At 23.4% G+C, this 20,371-nt stretch overlaps 1 protein-coding gene across 5 annotated transcripts in view; it reads right to left on the reverse strand.

Annotated features, from left to right (window-relative positions):
* The window catches only part of LOC136980991 (POU domain protein 2-like), a 275,556-nt gene that overhangs the window by 250,667 nt on the left and 4,518 nt on the right, over positions 1-20,371 (reverse strand). For 3 of the 5 annotated variants that reach the window (XM_067277200.1, XM_067277197.1, XM_067277198.1), the window contains exon 2: positions 13,500-13,666. The exons of the other annotated variants lie outside the window; for them this stretch is intronic. The gene's annotated coding sequence lies outside the window, so the exon portion shown is untranslated. The remainder of the gene's footprint in view (positions 1-13,499; positions 13,667-20,371) is intronic. 5 annotated transcript variants of the gene reach the window in all.

The raw sequence follows: 20,371 nt of genomic DNA on the forward strand, positions 1-20,371 counted from the left end.
ATATACTCATTACTATTGTAAATAATTTTTATGAAACATATTAAAAGTCCTATTCAAGAATGATAATATGTTTTTCTATTGTTCTCTATTTGGAATTATTTATATCATGTTGTGGTGCTAGCTATTGGTTAAGATTTCACTAATGTATTCTATAAACTATATTTTAGGTCTCCTATGTTTTGTTTCCTGTTGGTGCTGCTAATGTATCATAAGAAACTACAATATTAAAATGAGGAAGATATTTATGTCAAAGCTAGCATCTCAACTACTTAAACTGATTCTCCTGCAGCACTGTTAGAAAGGATTTATGACCAGCTTCTGCCAATATACCTTCATTAAATATGTGATCTATCCAACTATAGCCCAACAAAAAACTCAAGTAAGTTATATTAAAACTATTAATCACATTTTTCACTTTTACTGTTGAAGGAAGCCAACTTTGTGAAGCAGATTTTAGTTTAGAAATCAATCTCAATTTCCAATTATATTAAGGAATAGTACATGTTCAATTAAGAAGATTCAGGTATTGAAGACTTTTTTACAACAGTGTAATAGAAAATTTGTTTACATAGCCATGTTAAATTATATTATTATTAATATATAATGCTACTTAGTCATTAGTATTAATCAAATAATTGTAGTAGTAAATTAATTTACGGAATTTTATTGATTTTAAAATTTGACAGAATCACAAATACTAGAAACATATAGCCGAAATACTTTATGCACACTTGCAACATTTAAATTTTGTATCTTAGCATTACATTACATGTACTTTTTGAGCTATTTTTAATGAAATAGTTTAAAAATATAAAGATTATAGAACTAAATTACCTTCTTCTCAGTACTGGAACAAATTAATAAACACATTTAACTAAACCTTTAACTTTCAGTAACAAAAATTTTAATGTAAAAAATTTCCGAAAAACATTTTTGACTTTAACAAAGGTCTGCCTCAGGTCATCAATGACAGTGTTTCTCAAACTTTTTGGACCGCGACCCCCTTCTGCACTTAAAAATTTCAAAGGACCCTCGAAGAATGAGTATGTGTCGAAAAACATCCCGGAGGGAGGGGGTTAAATATTTAAATACGAGCCTATATTCTTTTTATTATTTATATGTGCAATTTATTTAAGTAAAAATTATTTTATATAGTGTTTATTTCTATTATTTCTAAACATGAATCCATAGTAAATTTATAAAATATTTGAAAAAAATTAATCTAGAATCAATTTTTCAGCGATCCCCCCAAATATTTTTCACGACCCCCTTGGGGGTCGCGACCCCCACTTTGAGAATCACTGATCAATGATATTCCAAAATTGGAATGTGCAGAACAAAAATTTTTTCAATATATTTTTTAAATAATTAGAACAAAAATATAATGTTATAAAACAACAATAAATTAATAGGAATTAATTAAGATCATAGAACAATACAGCATGAATAAACTTCATATAAATAATTTTAAAATTTGTTTAATGAGAAATAAACATTTAATTTTTTAGTAGGGAAAGTGAAAAAAATCTTGCATTATGCTATGAAAATTGTGGTTTACTTGTATGATGTGTATAGTATAGAGTTATTTTTCTTCACTAAAACAGATAATAATGATTTGTTTTTCCCACTAAGAATCTGTTTTATTATGCAAATTTAAAAGTTAGAAATCGATATTATTGCAGTAATTATATTCAAACTCATCATTTTTTTTTTTTACTCTTTCTACTGTGTGGGCACTAAAAGGACCTTTTTAATCATACCCACCATGAGTTTCACCAGGTCCAAAATGAAAATGACCAGTGATGTGGCATGGGCCCAACATATCCAAGACAAGCCACCATAAAAAATTTCGGATTGTTTGCCTGGATTCAACCCAGATACCCCAGAACAGTAGTGTGACAGTAATTACCTTGGCCATTTGGCAATCAAATTCATCTTTTCATTATATTCTTAATCCAAAGCAATAGATAATGTTTCTAAAAAGTTTAAAACTTTGATACAGTTTTAAATTTTACAAGAAAATCTAATGGTTAAATAATTTCATTTATATCCTATATATGTATAAATACAAAAAAGTAACAAAATTTGAGCAAAAATTCAGAAAATTATTCTTATTTTAAAAAAAACAGATCTAAAGTTTCTTTTGAATCTTTTCTTGGAAGCATGATTGACAAGATGACAGTCAATAATAGAAAGCAATTTTGCTACCTGAAAAAGTGGAAAAAATAACAAACAGTGTATTAAAAAAATTACAAAGTCACTTTTATATTATGGTTAAGACAACACATATATGATTTAAAAAAAGGAAAAAAGCAAGACCATGCATAATTTAAATTATTTTATTTTTACTGTAAAATATTTCAAATATAATCATGTTACATTGTTAAGATTTACATGCTCTTTTTAGTGAATTTAAGTTTCTCCATGCAGAGTTTCAGACAGACTTTACAAATAGTTGTAGAAACAAGTAAAATATATAATTAAATGGAAAGAATTTATAAAATATCCATTTTGGATTTTGATTACTATGCTTTAATCTATGTTTCCTTATTGTTTCTGTTCAGCGATATACATACTCTATCAATGATTTTTTCATTTAAAAATCAAACAACCAAATTTCCCTGCAGACTTTTAGCATGACTAAAACAAAAAAGGATTTCATGGTTTTTATCCTATTTTCAATAAATATTAATGAATATCATTAAATAAAATTGACAGAGAAAAATAAATAATTCTGAAATCTACAATAACTTGTACATTTATAAACGAAAACATATTTCTCAAACATTTAGATAACAGCAACAATTAGTCTTCATCAGAGGAAATACTTATGTAAAACAATAAAAGCTGTTACAGGAAAAGAATTTAGGTATTACTAGATACAACAAAATAGTTTGCTTATATTTATTCTCCTTATAAATTTAAACAAGATATTTCAAAGAAATAATAAAAAAAATTGATTTTAGTATTATTATAGTATTTACATATTTATATTAACTATTATAATTATTTTTAAATTTTTGTACTATATGATTTATCATCATCATTGGCACACTAAAGATTTAATCTTAGAGAAGGTGAGTTGAATGAATATAAAAATTTTTAATGTGAATTCAATAAAATTCCCACTTGATATGACCACTAATTCATAAGTGATATAGAAATAGAAAACATGACATAATAAAAATAAAGAACCGAAAATTAATTAGGAAAATATTTTTAGAAAATTTACTAGTATTTTCTTTCTTTTTATTTTGGGGGGTGCCAGAGCCCCTTGACCCCTTTCTAGGTGAGCCACTGGTTATTATTATATTAATTTTACTGCTTCTTGTATGGAGTTTGACTTTTTTCCTTGAATACTCAACAGAACCAGGTTATAAATGTCAGAATGTGAAAATGAATACAATGCAAAAGCTTTGTAAATTATTTTTTATCTTAGTAAAACAGAGACTCAAGTAATTAATTTTTGTTCACAAAGCAAAGTTCATGCTAACATGGAATCTATTATAAATTTTCACAATAATTTTTGCTTTGTAAAATCACCATAATATAAAGTAAGTTGAGGTTTCATTTTAACATCATTCATGAGATCAGCATTATATCATTATATAAAAAGTTCTCAAAAAAAATATAAAAAAATAATAATAATCATATACAAATTTTGTTTTTAGCATGTGATAAAAAATATTTCTATGAATGTTACTCATTTCACAAAGTTTTCATTTAAGAAGTATTGATTTTTATTGAGTACTGCCTCTAATAATTAATTTATCAACATCCACTGTTATTTTCATCTTATATACAGTAAAACTTCTCTAACTCAAAAGGAGCAGGAAAAAACTGAGCTACAGATGATTCAAGTTAAAGAAGAATAGAGTAAAAAATGCCAATTCTGAATAGATTTGCATTTTTACCTCTCTCGTTATTTAAGAAATCTTTCATAGTTCTTTTGGTTTTAAACAGCCTGTATAATACCTTTCAACAAAATGTTCAATGTATCTAATGGAATTGAACAGTTTTGCAGGTACATTTTATTGAGATAAAATGAGAGGATCTCTTACTTTGGACTGGAATATTGTCTAAAAATTGGTATTGGAGAATAGATACAACTAACTATCTAAAAATTTCAGGGAAATCTGATAATTAGGCTCACTTTGAATAGAAAAAAATATTAAAATTTGACTTGGGGTAGTTGAAATTAACATAAATTGGTGTTGGGAAACCATGAAAACTTCAAGAAATTCAAGTTGGAGATGTTAAATCCCTATGCTATTCCATTGAGACCTCCCAAGTGCTTTGTTTTCTTTGAGTTAAAGAAATATTCAAGTTACAGACATTTCATATGTTGTAATTTGAGATTTATAACTTTAAATAAAATTATTTATTGAAAATATAAAAAGAACTCATAATAAATATTAAGCACATAGAGCATTATTAATTGATTTAAGTACAGTTAGCTAAAAATGCTTGCCAAGCTTGCAATATGCTGAGGCTTTCTATGTTGTTAATGCAAAGCCCTTGGCTTGCTGCTTTATAGATGTTGATGGTTTCACTTATTCTTAATTTTTGTATTTTTGTATATCAAATATTTTTCTTAATAATTCTCCCCAGCACGAGGACAGCCAGGCTCGCTTGCGTATTGGTCTAAGGCAGTGTTATAATTTCCTTTAAAAATATTATATTTATGTTCTTTTGTTCCTGCCTTGATAGATCTGTTAGTTGAGCCTACATAGCTTAGGCATCTGCTGAATCTAGAACCTTCTACAGGTATGGTGTACACTACAGGGCTCTTTTCTCATTTATTTGATCTTTTCCATTGGTTAATAACCTGAATACTGTTGGGTTTCTTTTAAAAGCTATATCTATTGCTATGCTAGAATAAACTTTGCATAACCTGGAGTCAAATTCAACTGTTATATATTTGCAGTCAGGTTTTTGTTGTTATGCTTCCTTACCTGACTTGTTTTTTAAAATTCTAGCCAATTAGTTTAATTCTAGCCAGTAATTAGTTTAATACTGTAACCATGTTTTGTTGCTAGCTTTTTAATAGATTCAATCTCTTTTCTAGAGCAATGCATGCAAGTTCTTTGAATGAGTGTTCTAAATGCCACTATTTTAAAACTCTTTGGATCACTAAAGGCAGCAGGTATGAAAAAAGAAGATGCATTTGGTTTTCAATAGAAATTATTGAGAATAAAATACAAAAGTTTATATTTCTAGGTCTAAATAGTGCACTTTTGTTTTTTCCAATTGGTCCAAAAGCAGTTTCAAACCATAGTTATAGTTATTAATAGTTTGCAAAAATCTACATTGGGTTTTGCTTTCCAAATTATTAAAATATTGTCAACATATCTTGCTAAGAAATTTTTTGATTGTGTGCTGTTCCAGTAACCTGACTACCATTTCACGTAAATTCCCTAATGTTTTTATGTATTAAGACATAAAATTTTGATAAAACAATAAAATGCAACTTTCCATTTATCATTTTATATGTAATGAAATATGAATTTTTACTATTTTAAAATAACTATTATGAAATTAAATAAATCTTTTTAATCTTCTATTATTATTTTGTTACTTTAACTTCCTGCTCTTAACATTATATTTTCTAGAAATTAAAAATATGTTAAAATTTCAGAAATTTTTTTTTCAAAATCAACAAAATCACTAAAAAATTATATTTACCTGTATGCCTAAAAATATGACAAAAATATCTTTTATCTTACTACAAATTTATTAGGGCTATTAACTCAATGTTCAATACAAAATGCATAAATATTTTTTGACAGCTTTATGTTCTAGACTCAATGTTCTACTTATCCAAATATCTTATGTTCAATTTGTTTTGTGCTAGTTTAACAAGTACTAAATTTCTGAGCATTAACTACTAACTGGTTTTGTACACACATTTTAAAATTGTAGTTAAAGATCTCATTTTTAATTGTTATTCTTAATGAAGACTTAAGCTTGTCATTCTTATGTTTTTTTTTTTATATCTCTAATTTACTTTTTATATAACATGCATTCTCTTAACATATTCTATTCTAACACATCTTTTAACCTCATTTTTTTCCTTTAATAAACTTCTATTTATAAGTACTAACTTCATTATTATTACTTAGGTTTTCAGAAAGTCCCAAATATTACAAATTACCAAGATTCCAATGAAACGAGAGAAGATATTCCATGAGAAATTTCAAATAAATACTTGGTTGAATAATACGTCTTTCTTGTGCTAATACCTGAAGAGGGCCTCTGAAGAGACCAAAAAATGTTTGTATTTTGAGAAATGAAGGTGCTGGAAGTAGTGTTGTAAGTGTAAGTTTTCTCCCAAATAAATGTAATGGAAAATTAAAATTGTGTTAAAAATATTAGTTTTTATATAGAAATATAAACATCCAAATCCGACAGTTATATATTATATCTAAACAATTGTAGCACAGTAAATATTAATTTTCTTTTCATTATAGAATTTTTTACTTAAGTTATTAATTCAATTGTAGAATTTTAAACTATTAATTTACAAAGTTAAAATATTTACCACATTTAAATGAAATCCAAATTCAGATTATTTATCAACTTTTTTAACTCTCCAATTTATCAATAAAGTCTTCTAGATTACTGTTGATCCATCCTTTTCATATAAATTTTGATATTATTTCATCTAATAAACATGTTCTAATCGTAAACTAATCATTAGGTGAAATTATTACAATTATTATTTAATTTAAACATTAGGTATTAATAGCACGTTTTACTTTTTTCTGTTGTAACTTACTATTTGGAGATATTTGCTATTATTCAACAACTTTATTGTATTAAGGGGACCTTGTTACAGGGGGGTTAGAAAGATCAATAATAATAGGCTTGTATTTACACTAATAAACAATACAATCTCGTGAATTCCGTGTAGGGAAACCGTAGTGGTAGTAATTAACAGAAAAAAAAAATATATATAAATGTACAAACTTCAGAAAAAAGTTGTCATACTGATTGGTTAAACAACAGTATTACTAACACTACAATTGGTTAATTCTTTGGTAATATATATATAAAATAAATAATTTTTTCATATATATTTAGATATTTGCTATTATTAATCTTTAGGTTTGTTTTAATTCTATTGTTAATTTCATTAGATTACTGTTCTTGTCTAAATACATGCAGATCAAGGAAAATCAACAGTGTATTAGGAAACTTTCTTAAATTAGTATATGTAATATAACACATTAGAAAATACTCTGAATCAATAGTGAGGTTGCGGCTGAAGTTTTAAATGCGAAAATGTGTACGTCGGACGTTCAGCGCCACTTTCCTGTAAGCCTAGAAGTTTGACAATGATGTTTAGGAAAGTCAGTGGAATCATGCTCAACATTCCAAATGCCATTGTGAAACTTCTAGGCTTACAGGAAAGCGGCATTGAATGTCCAACATACACATTTTCACATTTAAAACTTCAGCCTCAATCTCGCTAATATAAGTTTTTCATTAATTGCTTTATTAATCAGTTGTAATTACTAAATGTTCAACATTGCATATATTATTTTACTCTTCATTAATGTGATTCATAAAATAATGATAAATTAAGAAAAATCTGATGTTTTTTTCTTCATGTCAAATATTCAATTCAATATAGGTTTATATTCAATATTCTAGACCAGAGGTTCTCAAACTTTTTTGACTGTTGACACCTTCAAAAATTCCTTAACCTTTTATCCCTCTTCTTTATTGCTAATACAGTTAATAATAATGATAAATAAATAAATCTGTAAGCCAGTATTAATCCTAATACCATTTTCATAGATCTACTGACAGTTTGCCAATTTACATCATCCTAAACTGTCAACATATTGGACTAATAATTTTGAATGAAACATTTTCAATCAACAACTAATTGGCATCCAAAAATGCCTTATTGACCACTTGGACTCCTGTTCTAGACAGAAATGCCACTAAAACAAATGCAACTTGTATTGATAGACCAATCAAATCAGTATTTAAAAAATCTTAGATATTCAATTCTTAATTAATACAGAATAAAAATTCTGCCCAAAACACCAAAACACAATAAATAGAAATGTGTAAATACATAGTCACTACTGATTATCTAAAACTAACATTAACATATAAATATGAATATTTTTTTCCAAATTTACAATTAATGCAATTTATGCCATCTGAAGTAAACGTGACTCCTTGTTCAACTACAATATTAATGACATAAATTTCATAATTTTAAAAGTTTATGCATATATATTCATTCTTAGAAAATTGTCATTTGTAGAGTTAGTTATTTTATTAATTATTAATTTTTGGAATAAAGAATATTTGATACAATATTATATATTATGTAGTTCATCAAAGTGCATTTGGCTCACTGGTCCCTATTTATAGAATACATTTAATAGTTACTAAAATTTATTACTGTAGTTTATTGATTTTATTTCAATATAATTGAAAAGATATTCTTGAATTTTTGAACATACTAAAATATAATATTTTAATAAGGCATTTTAAAATTAAAAGCACAATGAAACCTTGAATTTTACTGTTCTTTAAAATATTAAAATTTTTTAAAAAGCTTTAAGATAATTTTAATAAAATGTTTTTCTTTAAATACAAATAATAATTTTTATGTACAGAATAATTGGTTAATATTACCTTAGGTACCCCTATTCTAATATTTTGGTTGGCAATAATTTTGGTAATTTATTAGAATAGGTTAGGTTAGGTTAGTATGTGCATCTCCACTGTTTCAGAGACAAGCCGCCATCTTGGCTACCTAAGGTAACATTAACTGAATAATTTTATAACAATTTATTTAAAGGAGAATAAAAGATATTTATTTTTGTATAGAAATTTTTCAAATATTAATTATTGTGATTTCAGTCAGATAACCCATGGATTTGATATCTGTGTTTTTGAAAGTAATTTGAAAGATGTGAATTGCGTGATGTTGCTGGTTATATGCAAATTTTAAATTCCAATCAAGAGTTAAAGTTGATCACACTATACAACGGGTGGTGGCAAGCAACTAACCCACCAAACAATCAAGAGCTGATCACACTATACAATTATCTATTCTTACAATTACAAGAAATGACAGCAAATGTTTAACTATGATATACTCCCCACTGTTTTTACAACCCTGATCTATTTCAATGGATTAAGATTTAATTTTTTAATAAATACTTGCAATTAAAATACAGATTAATCTTCAATCTAATACAAAATAGAAGCCAAAAAGAATTAAATATTTATATAATAATTATTTACGATTAAAAAACAACTTCAACTAGTACTAATATATTAATGATATTTTCTCACAATTAATCATACAAGTTTAATATTTTTAATTAAAAATTTTTCAATTCTAAATTAGAAAAACAATGAAGAATGAAAGAACTATATAGAAAGTACGGTAATTTTTGCAGAGTTTATTTTATTATTTATTGAACAAAGGAAATTAGTCATAAAATAAATGATAAATTATAGTTATTTATTTTTACATTTAATTTACACAATTACAAAAGTTCATAAACATATGAATTGTTCTAATATGTGGTCAGTGAAGGGGGTGTCCAGTGTATACAAGGGTGAATTTCCCTTGGATTAAGTTATTTAACATTTCAAATGTTATACAAATTTTAGTTTAATTAATGTAAAACAGATTTCTACATTATAGAGTTTAAAAAAAACAAAGCAAAAAGATAATGTCATCTTTAGTTTCAATTTCAGTAGTTAGTAAATTTATATAGTCTAGTATGCTATTCACGCCAAGTAATATTAATACAAAGTGAACTCACTGTGTACGGCGTTACCAAATATTTGGTAACGCCGCGTGCACACACAGTGAGTTCACTTCGTATTAATTAGTAAATTTAATTCAAAAATTATTATAATTAGTAGTTAATATTAGTATAACATACCTTTAAACAAATTATTTTATGTTAATTATTGATAGTTAGCCAAACTATAATCCAAATTTTGAAATTAATATGATTATTCTAGAATACTTGGGCTTGGTTATTTACATAAATCTACACTATGTTAGCAGAAATTAATCAGAAAAAGCAATATTTTAATGCTTGAGATGAATGATTTTATTAAATTAAAATTGTGTCTTTCAGATTTGAAAATGGAGCAAAAGAAACTCTGAAAAAATTTTAATCCAATAATAATGACTTTTATAGAAATAAACAAATGTTTGATTCTTAGATTCAACGCCATATTGTTCAAATTATCCGAAGAAATATTAATTTATTATATCATTTTTAAAATATTTTACTGGAATAACATTGAAATTTTTCATACTTGCTTTATAAAAAATTAAATTTAAGACAAAATTGGTAATAAGACATATTAATTATATGACAATTAGTTTAATATTATATTAATAAAACAATTTCATATTTTTATTAATAATTGATCACTCAACAAGAAAAAAATGAATTCAAATAAATTTAGTTAATTTATATCATTTCTGATTATAAATGCAGTACAAAATTATTATTTCTACATTATTATTTCTAATTCCTTATTTTTTTTACACCTGAAAGTTCTATTCTATAAATTGAAAGAATAAAAAATATTGTTGTTAATCATAAATTCATAAAATTTTCAATCACAACGTAATTGCAACTTAAAAATGAAATGTATTAAGCAGTTTCTAAAAGGATACCACAATGGATATACAACTGAAATTCTGTATTGTTTGGAGATTGATTAAAATGAAGATTGATAATTCTTTTCCTCTCTTAATTATAATATCTAATCTTCATTAGTATAAAGAGTAAGAGTGCTGTTACTCAGGGGCTAAATGATTACAACTGTCAAAAGGAGAATATACATTTTACAAACAAAAATTCAAAATTTACATCAATAATTATTTTATTAAAAGTTCTTAAATTTTTTTCTTATAAGTTTCTTAAATTTTTATCTATTATTTGTTAATTTCATCTTCTTTCACAATTTTAATTATAAAGTTATACAAGCTGCACAACTCCTTCTTTGAGAGTTAAGCAAAATAATTATGCTGTTATACATTATGATAATTGCTGATCCTCTTTTATACTGATTGAAAATATTCAAAGAAACACAATGCATAATAAGAGATTGTTTCAAAAAATTAACTTTTTTTTTCATAACAACAAACCATTTTATGTAACAAATACATTAATATTATCATTAATTCTACTGTCACTAAAAGTTCAAGTTTTTAAACTGTTCTAATTTATGACATGAAAATATAATTTGCATACAATATCTTCTTTAGATTGAAGATGTTACTAGTAAATAAAATAATAAAAAACTTTATCCTCATTAGCAAAACTTTATCCTTTGTCTTTTAACTTTTAAATATCAGGCTGACGAATTAAATATTGTTGACGTATTATTAAACAATAAATCTAAAATTTGACCTTTATGTATAGACTTTATAATATTTTTAAACTTTTTTTAAAGATATGCAATAATCAAAATATAGAGCTGCTACAAATAATTCATTATAAATGCTGAGTTGTTATTAAATAAAATATCTAATGTATGTAGTTAAAAATAACATAATATAAAGCCTTGGTTCATACATTTAATCATATTAACATTACACTATTAATAAAATCTAAATTATTTGCTAATGCTAAATTAAGATGTAATTTAAGTATAAAAACTTCATAAATAACATTCATCCTATGTTTCTTCATATACAAATATGTATAAATATTTGTACATATTAGATTTTCTGATATTTGTATCAATTATAAGTTATATATCTTAAATATAGGATTTTTGTAATTTTTGAATTAAATCAAATATTTATGTTCCTAGTTGTAAAACTGCACTGTTAAATAATTTATGATTAGTTTCATATAAATATTCATTATTACAATTTTTAAAATCTATTCAATACTATTCAAATATTTTAAAAACATTTAATTTTAAGGAAATAAAATATATATATATACTGTATATATATCATTTAAGGAAATATTCCATTAAAAGTCATCATTAGTATATTAATCATCTCAAGTAGTGATTAATCAGATGCAAGATATAAGGAAACGATTTATAAGGAAATTTTCACAATATATTTAAATAATGCAAATTAATAATTCAGTTCTTAGGTCAATAACATGTATCAGAAAATTTTCAACATTAATTAAATTTGAAAATATGAAACTTATTTTGATGTTAAATTTGTTAATAATCATTTTACATTTTTAAAACTAAATGGCAAATTAATTTTTCTATCTAACAATTTTGTATCTTGTATATAAAAATAAATTTTTGAAATATTTTAAAAATGTTTTGAACAATATAAAATTTGTAATCAAAAAATTAATCTTTAGGAATTCAGTATCTATATGAATTATTATATAAATTATTTTAATTGATTTTATTGACATTGTAATTAAAATATTCTATAATTCTATAATATAACAACTCTATTAAAATATGAAAAATTTTTATAATTTACAAATCTAATTATAAAATATTTTAGAGAAAACTGGAAAATATTTAGATCAAATAATCTAAGTTTCAGAAATATGATGATTAATTTTATTGTAAAGGTGTTTTCTTTTAACATAAAGAAAGACTATATAAGACTATAGAGCCTTAATTTTAATTATCAATTTTTAAAATAAAAAATTAAATTTAAAAGTTACATTTAAGAATTGTTTTAGCCTTTTATTTATTTATCAATATTTATTCTTGAATGTTTAAAAATAAGAATTTTTAAAATATTTAATTTTATCTTACTTGATAATTTAAATAAGAGTTTTAAATCAATGAAATATATAATATATTGTATATAATTATGAAATTATTAATTTATATATTATAGTTTAAAATTAGTTTTTGAAAAATATATATATATAATATATATAATTTTTTTTTTCAAAAACTATAATTTATAAAATACATATCTATACCGTAAGTGTATGTTAACTTTAATGTCTGTAAAAGGATTCAGTAAAATTTAATATTTTATATCTTAATAAATTAGCAATTTTTAAAAATTTAATGACAATAATTACATTTTATGTTTAAAAAAAAAAAAATACTACTACAGGTAGAAATAAAATAAAAATTTTCAATTAACATTTCCAATCTGTTATTGATAATAAAAATCTTCACAAATTTAATTAAAATTATTTTCAATTCATTTTATAGAAAATATAAAAAATTTAATTTTTATTTTTATTAATTATTGATTACTTAAAAAGTAAAATAACCATACTTTTATTACATTAATTTAAATCAAATTCTGTATAAATTATTTTTAACATATTTAAGTAAAATAATTTTAATGATACAATATAATAAAACAATATTTAAAAATTTTTTTTGTATATTAAACTTCAGAATAAATTTTTTAAAATTTAATTTAAATCAAACACAAAAATGATCTTTCAATTAATTAAACATAAAAGCTTTAAGCATTTTTTATAATTAATTAACCATTTTTCAGATTTTATTACATTATTTTAAAAGCTTACATTTTTTCTTTTCAAACTTTACTTCCTTTTGAATTATAGAAAACAGTGTCATAAATTTCCTTCAGCTAATAAATTCCACCCTATCTGAGCCCCATTCTTTGACTAGTTAATAATATCCTTATTCAGAATCACACAAATTTTTACATGTAAATTTTATGATTTTCCTGCTGAAATATATTAAAAGAATATTTAAATAATTTAAATAAATTTAAATGATTAATGGATTTATTTTACTTAACTAAGCATTGCAATATATATTAGTATATAATAAATTTTTTACAAAGAATTTTTTAGAATATTTTACATGTTAAAAAGTTTCTATATTTTTATTTACAAGTATTTTACAAATTTTTAATATAATTTTTTAAAACATTAATATCAAATATCCAAAATCATCTTGATTTTATACACTTATAGATTAAATTTCAATTTAAGAACAGATTGTAATAAAAAGACATTTAGCTTACTGTTAAACCTATTTTTAGTATTTTTCATATATTAATAATTTAATTTTTTTTAAAAATAGATTTACATAGACTAATTTAATTATCACAAATCATAGGTCATTAGTTTACACAAACATATAAAACTTTTAATTTAAAAAAAAATACATCATTAATGACAAATTTAACATTCAAAATTGATTTATGAGTTTTTTTAAACTCTTATTTCATAGAAACTGTTTTAATTTCTATATAACTTATTTTTAAAAGATGGAATCAAATTTCAAAAAGTGTGTAAAATGTATTAATACACACATACACACACACACACACATATATATATATAATTAATAGTTTTTCTCCATTTAAATTGTAAGTGAACCTACAAAGTATTTTAAAAAATGCAAGCTTTTTTTACTAATTTTTATAAAAAGTTTACAAACAGAAATCGGTTTTTTCTAAAAATAAAATAACTATCTCAGACAGAAATTTTTTCATTCAAATTATTATATATGAAAGGATATATTAAATTGTTATTTTAGTATAGGCCTATCATATGAATGTGAGTTTGAAATTCTCAATATAGCTGTCAAAATTTTAATTAATTTTCATGTAAAAATAGTTGTTATAAATCTAGAAATGCAGAATTAATATTCCTATAATGTTCTTTTACAAATTAATTAAGTAAATTTTAGAAGTTAAAGTGACACAACTCAAAAATGCAGTATTTGTGAAAAACCTACTTAAAGAATACTATAAAACTTATACGCTGAAAACGTTTGTTTAAAATTAAACTTTCTCAGCGAAGATAAGGTGTTAGATTTTGTTTATAAAACTTATAGTATAAGCTGCTTTTAAATTTCAAGTAAGTATTTATGGCAGTAAATTCTATTATATTCTATAGTATAGTAATTATGGATCTGTAGCTCTGCTCTTGTCGAATCTGAGGTGTTACCAGTTAAATATAGGTGAGGTCTTTTCTGAGTTATCACTTTTCTTGCTTTTCTAATAACTTTGTTATTTTGCAAGATAGAGATGTGATGCTTGTTGTGAATGTTGGTGCACTTCATACATATTCTTCAATGACATAATCTCAAAACTGCCATTTTTTGAGTTGTATAACTTTTCTTCCCAGGGTGCGATATATTTAATTTAAAATTGTTGTTGTTAACTAATTAAAATATTTGAACATTTCTTTATTGCATTTTTTTAGACAAAATATGCACTTTATATATAACTATAATTATTTTTAATACTTTTAATTTTATAAAAATGTACTTAAATATATACACTTAGAACTTTTGTAAACTTTTTCTTAGTTCAAACATTTTCAATATTTAACCAAAATTAAAACAATTTAAATTTTTGGAGATATAAATAATGCATTTTATTTAATTGTATTTTTTTCTTAAAAAATTTCAAATTTATATTATCTGAACTGCTTTTATGAGTATAACAAATGCTCAAAGATAAAATAGTTTTTAATTAAAAAAAACTAAGAATAAAAATATTACTTTAGTTATTTTGATATATAAATCATAATAGGTATGAATATCACTTATAAAACCAAAAATCCAGCTTGCGGAACAAAATGCTAAAGGAAAACAAATATTCAATTGCCTTGAGCAACAATTTTCAGGTTAAAAGAGTGAATTTGGAACAGAACAAGAGATTTATATATATACAATATATACCTATTATTCAAACTATTTGCTTATATACTGTATAGTACATAATCAAGTGTACTTATAAATGTAAAATTTAATTTTCAGATTGCTATAAAACATATAATTTAAAAAATCCAATAATATAAATAATAATATATTGTTATGTTCTATAGTTACTTAATTTTCTCAGTTTGATTTTATCCAGAGAAGACCATAAATATATCTTACAACTTTAAATTCTAATATTCAAATACTTATCAGGAATAACTGGCACAATAAAACATTAATTTACTTTCAAAATAGAGCAAATATTGGAATTAAATGACAAAGTTAAAACATTTTTATTATAATTAGATTGATGATATATACAATAATGTCAGTTCTAAAATAAAAAAATTGATTATTCTTTTATATATTCTGTTTTAACAATTCAAAGATGAAGAAACAGTTGGTAATTATTTCATTCTTAATAATGAAATTATTATTACTTTTTTATTTTACTGAAAAAATAAAATATTGACATCTGAATTGCTATATATCCAATTCAACATCATCATGTAAATTTGTCAAATATTCGGACAGGATGAACAGTATCCACTTCTTGACTTCCTAGATTTCTGAATTTATGTAAAATAAGTTTACATGTCACGAATAAAAAAATTACATACTATGCACTTTCCAATACAGTTTTTTAAGAGCTTTAGAAATGAATGTTACAAGCATCAATAAATCACAGATCAATAAGCAATACTCTCAAATGTCATTAAAAAAATTTGATATGCGAGTCTTTTCCCCCTCTACAAACATTTTCAAATAAATTCAAATTTTATTTTATTTCAAGTGATTTCATTCTCACATATAACATAAATGAGAATAAAATGACAAATATCTTGTTGCCTAAATCATTTATAAATAAGTCATATATATTATATAAGCCAAAGTCAGAATTATAAAATATTAAATTCAATCTTTGAGAAAATTTTCATGATAATTTTACTTTTGGAGTAACAATAATTTGCAAAATTACAGCATAGTTCATTAATTGTTAAAGAAACTATGCTGTAATATTATTTTGTTTAATTAAAAAATTGTGACATTTCAAATTTTATTGTAAAAATTTGATTTCTAAAACAGTTTTCATGAACTGGCTACTTTACAAAAAGTATTTCTCTTTTTTTTATCTTCAGAACAACTCCAGTAAAATATATAATTCTGGTTTAAAAATTTTTAACTACAAAAATATAGGTCATTAAATTAAAAATTAGTTCCTAATTCAGACTTGGGTTGATTATATAACATTATTATGTTTAAAAATCATTACAGATTATCTTTCTAAACCAATAAAAATAATATTAGTAACAGGTAACACAACAAAATTTTTTTTTCATTTGTGTTCACTTTAATTTAGGGACAATAAAATATTTCATAAGCATTTGAGAGAAGGGAAGAAATGAAAATCTTATCCTTGCTTATATGGAGAAGAGTGTCAAGTCAATACTTGCATAAAACTTACACAAAACACTGGTTATGTTCAAAACTGCTATAACAACTCAGATTGTAGCTGTATTATAAAATGTTAATTATAAAAAATATATAATTTATAACTCTACATTTATTTCTTACTTTACTAAAATTGTAAATATTGTTGTTCTTATTATACAAGTTGATATAATAACTATTGCATCTAATTTACTGTCTTTTTGTAATAAATATAGAAAGAGAATATATGAATATAATTGATAACACAGTGCTTAAGATTACTTATATAGGCAAGGATGTAGACACACAGGGCAGCAAGGAGCAGCATTTTTAACACTAATGCTCTTCCAGTGCTCACTCTCTGCCAGCCCCCACTGCTACTATGTACGAGTTTAAACGTATATGTAATTTCAAAAAGTCACAAGCAGTTGACCACTGAATAAAACAAAGAAAACAAACATATTACACTCAAATATTAGGTTACACGAACAGCCACTAGGTAAAAAATAAAATTTAATACTTGTTCTTGTACAGTGTTTTCTTCTTTTTTTTTAATTGAGCATTGTCATGTGTATCATTGGTTTGCATATGACATGCAATTATCGTACGAAAAACTGACATATTGATATGGCAGTTTCTCATACAAAAATTGTAGTTAGTGATCTTGGGCTATTGCATTTTTACAGTAGCATTCCTATCTAATGCTAAGTCTACTCAAGCCATTAGTGATGCAGGTGATTCACACTCAGAAATTTCTGGTTACATCACTACATAGGGAAAGAGAGAAGTAAAACAGAAAAGAAATTATGCTTATGTAATATCTTAATGCCATTTGGAGATTATTTCTGTAGATAATTTCAGATGAGTCAAGAGGTTCTAAGAATATTATACTGTAGTTATAATTTTTAATTTTAGAAACTTAATTTCTTTAATCTTAATAAATTTCAATATACCAGACATTAAATAAAAAAAACTCTAATGCTTTTTTAAATATGTGTCCCTAAATAAATGACATTTCAATTTATTATTCTATATTCAAATAAAAACAGAGAAATGATGAAACAAAACTGAAGAAGAATATGTATTTACATGACATAACAGAATAATTTGATGATCAATGATTATGTGATATAACTAAAGCGACAAAAATCTGTCTTTTTTTGTACCTTCTGTTAACAAAGAATTTCTATTAAAAGCAAATGTGAAAATGTTCAAAAATTTGACTAATTGCATCTTTTTCAGAACAAAAACGATTTTATGAATTAAAGAGTTTTAGAATTTCCTTACATAAAAGACTGAATACTTAAATTTTCAATAAAAGAAAATTTAATGAATTATAGTTGACATATTATAATGCAATAAATAAGTGACCATGCCTCTTTTTAGAATTTGAGAATTTACCTTGTCAATCATTTACTTTAGAAATTTCTAAATTAGTGGAATATCAAATCAGTTTTCCATAAGTTTTAATAAATTTTTAATATATATCTTTTTTATAAGCTTGCATATATAAAATACAATAAATAAATTTTATCACTAATAATTTCATAAGTGAATTATATACATTAAGTTATTTTAATAGAAATGCAATAGTAATTTTAAAAAAATACTTTATTAATAATTATTTTAACATTAATGTTTAACATATTATTATATTCTTCTCAACAATCTTACTACTAATAAATCAAAAGATAAATAATGAACAACTCAATACAATACAATTTATTATAATTTGAATGAATAATCTAAATGATGCATGCAATAAATAATTATAGTTTATGTATAAAACTTTATTAAAGTCATCTGCTCATGCATAACTATATAATTTTGTACAATAGTATTTTTACAAAGCACTGAAACTATATCATTCAAAACAATTTAAAGGAAATAATAATAATTTATAAATTCTTTAGTAGTTTATTAACTTATTATTTTATTTGTTTATTGGCTTTTATATATATAAAAACAATTATATTTTATCTAAAATTTACTTTAACCTTTTATAGTATTATTTGATTTGTATTCACTAGGCATAAGTATATAATTATTAGAGAAAATTAATAATAAAGCTATAGATAAATAAAATATAAATTTTGTAGTTATATTGTTTAACTTATAGTCTTAATAATAATAATTATGTTTATTCTAATTTTGGAGTTTATTTTCTTTGCAATCTATGCAAAGAAAATAATTTTTGTCTATATCACACAAGTTTAATATCTGCTTCCTTACTATCACTAAAAAATAAAAAAGAGGCAGCTCCTTATGTGGGTGATGTACACTAGCATTAAGAAAGTCTCTTTCAATAATAAACATTCTTCATTGCAATAAAGCTCAAACTAGCATACTTTTAATATCAGGTGAATACGCCTTAAAATTGGTCAAACACAGCACAAATTTTTTTACATCAGATCTAATACAAGATTGATTGCCAAGAGAATAAATGAAAACCTTCATTCGGTTATATATGGTAAAGACACTTTGCTTACACATGAATGTGTGATTATGAAGTAGATTTCTGGAACAGACTCAATTCTCATTGAGAAATGCAAAGAATGCTTCCTGATCAGTATCCTAGAGCAGATATACAGATACATTAAAGTAATTAATAGTAAGGATGCTACAACATTATGTATATGTTGGTGACTAGTACATGACAGAAGAGACTTCTCAAAAATTTATAAAAAAAAAAAAAATGTTAACAGGTCTAGCCTAACACATAAGTCATTATATTAACATAGTTCACTCTTCACTAATTTCTATTTTCAGAATCTTAAACATAAAAACATAATAAAGATATTTTTAAACTGTAAATCACAAGTTTCAAAATAAATTAAACATAAATTAAAAGTCCCATTTAAAGTAATTCTGTTAAGTTTACTTTAAAATTATATTCCATTACTATTCTTTAACATAGTATTCAAACTGAAAATGACTTAAATGAAATTTTTGGTTTCCTCAATTATCAATTATTTGGATTAATCATTAAAAACTTTTGTGACTTGCAATTTATATAAGTTTAATATTAAAAAAAATTGATTTTAAATATTATCAAAAATATATATGCATAAAAACAGACTAAAAACTGATAAATAACTTGATCTATTTTTTTAGTAATTTACAATACAACTCTCTACTTGATCCACTTTTTTAGTAATTAATAATACAATTATCATTGATCTGTAAAATTCAATTCTGGGAGAAAAGAAATAAAACAATTTAATATTTTAAACTAAATTATATATAAGAAAGTTTAAGTTTTTAAATTCTTTATCTGGAAGAA

This window comes from Centruroides vittatus, unplaced genomic scaffold, assembly GCF_030686945.1.
Source record: "Centruroides vittatus isolate TY-2023 unplaced genomic scaffold, ASM3068694v2 contig_738, whole genome shotgun sequence".
Taxonomy (NCBI): domain Eukaryota; kingdom Metazoa; phylum Arthropoda; class Arachnida; order Scorpiones; family Buthidae; genus Centruroides; species Centruroides vittatus.